Raw genomic sequence first — 2,189 nt, 5'->3', positions numbered from 1 at the left:
GAATTTCAAAAAAAAATTGAACACATAACACAAATTCATTATCATTCCAAAGATTAATAAGCAAGCTATTGGTAGCAAAGCATTTTCTTACTGTACTCCACTTCTGTGGAATACTTTACCTTGCCCAATCAGAGAGCTTCATATATATTTCAATTATAGGAGATGTTCCTCTCCTATTTTAATATTGTAATTGCTGCCTTTTTCTGGTTTTTGTTCCTTATTCACAGCTTTCTGTGAATACGGAATAACAATGCATTTGAACATTTGTTTTATATCTTTTACATTGTTGTTATCTTTTCTTTCTGTAATTATCTTTTCTGTTTTGTGAAAGGTACTGAGACACTGATTCTATACTTACTTTTATAAGGACAGTCTCCCTGGCCATCTTATTATCCAGCTGAACCTAGTATATATTTAAAAGCAAATACACACTCTTATACACACATTTGGCCACTCCACTTGATTGTATTTCTGTCCTCAGGGTGTTCTCTCCTTCCAGAGAGCAGTCTCCTGGCTCTCAACAAGGTGTTCGCCGGGCCGAGCTGATGGCTCACTGTAAATTGAGGTTCCACCAACACTGTCAGTGACAACAGTAAGAGCACTGGTGGTGCTTGGAAGATGATTGGCCATGTGTATGTTTGTACGTGGTGGGTGTCAGCAATGCATTATGTCCAAGTGTGGGAGGGTGTGGATTTGTATCAGTAGTTTGTGTGTGTGAAAACATGATTTGTGATTTTCCACACGCAATCTGAGGAGAAGCATGTGGGGAATTGGCGAAGAGCTGCTTACAAGTGGCTGTGTTAGCTACAAGATGGCTGGAGGATGGTAGATGGTGGGGTGACAGTTGGCGGAACTGGTGTGTGTGTGTGTGTATGTGTGTGTGTATGTGTGTTTGTGTGTGTGTGCAGAAATAGTTGAGGGCTGGTTGGGTTGAGTGTTGTAATTAGAGAAACAGCCTCCAGAGTGTGTTCACTAACAATGTCTGTGGTGTGGACCATAATAAGGAACAGACAGAGAGAGATAATCAGATCGTGGTGATTTGCTTGGGTAAAGAAAGCAGTGTGCAGCCTTGCTATATAATACAGTAAAGGGTGAGACTGATGGGGCATATATTTATATTTCTGATGGGGCCCTTTTATTAACCCCTTGAACCCTCATTTTATCCTTACATTTTCTCTCAAGTTGCTTTAAGTAAAAGATTTCTATGTCTGTGTGACTATCAAATATCAAGGTCATCCAACTCTGCCTCCTCCATGGAGGGCATGTCGGTCGGGTTTAGGAGCTCCTTAAAGTGTTCCTTCCACCACCTGACAATCTCCCCAGTCAAGGTCAGCAGTTCTGCACTCCTGTGGAAAACAGCCTGGGCTAAGCCCTGCTTCCCCTTCCTGAGTCGCCTGACAGTTTGCCAGAACTTCTTTGAAGCGAGCTGAAAGTCCTTCTCCATGGCCTCCCCAAACTCCTCCCACACCCGGGTTTTTGCTTCAGCAACCACCCGAGCTGCCACTCAGGAGGTTACTGTCATTTTTTATACAAAAACTGTATATGTAAATAAACTAAACTAAACTAAATAAAAATAAAGACTGAAATAACTCAATGTTGGCTTTGATGACTAAAAACCAGCATGTTTAAGATGCTTCATGTGAGCATATTAACTGACATTAGGATTTATCTCAAAGCACAGCCTCACAGACCCACTAGCATGGCTAGACACTTAATGGTCTTATTCTTCTCTTAATAAACAAATGTGTGCATCATACTAGTACCAAGGACAAGTTATCTTAGGCACTGCTGGGATTTGAACCCAGGATCTCCTGTTTACTAGACAGGCGCTTTAACCAACTAAGCCACAGCGCCTCTGACCACAGCGTCTTGCTCTCCAGCCATTGTCAAGTGTTTAACCAATCAGCCTTTTCCATCTAAACATCTCATGGCTAAAACACATTTTCAAACTAGCTTATCCTGATAGGGCAAATCAAGTTTGTCCACACGACTTAAATTAGAGAAGTGATGGACCCACCAAGAAGGAATAGGGATCCTCTGTTAGATAACTGTTTGTGCTGTTGATTACATTCCAACATTTTATTTTTAACTTTTGTCAACTACATAATGTTGACTAGCTTCAAACACAACACTTTGCTAAATTGCATTCTGGTCTGGTAATATTCTCTTATAAAGAATCTCTCCCTGTG

General features: G+C 41.0%; 1 non-coding gene across 1 annotated transcript; it reads right to left on the bottom strand.

Moving 5' to 3' along the window:
- Window positions 1-1,780: 1,780 nt before the first annotated feature.
- trnat-agu lies at window positions 1,781-1,854 on the bottom strand. The gene has a single exon. It is a non-coding gene; the product is annotated as a tRNA-Thr (tRNA).
- Window positions 1,855-2,189: the final 335 nt, after the last annotated feature.

The sequence above is a fragment of the Thunnus maccoyii genome, chromosome 8, assembly GCF_910596095.1.
Source record: "Thunnus maccoyii chromosome 8, fThuMac1.1, whole genome shotgun sequence".
Lineage (NCBI taxonomy): Eukaryota > Metazoa > Chordata > Actinopteri > Scombriformes > Scombridae > Thunnus > Thunnus maccoyii.
The sequence above is the reverse complement of the archived record's forward strand: the minus strand, read 5'-3'. Positions and strand labels throughout refer to the sequence as shown.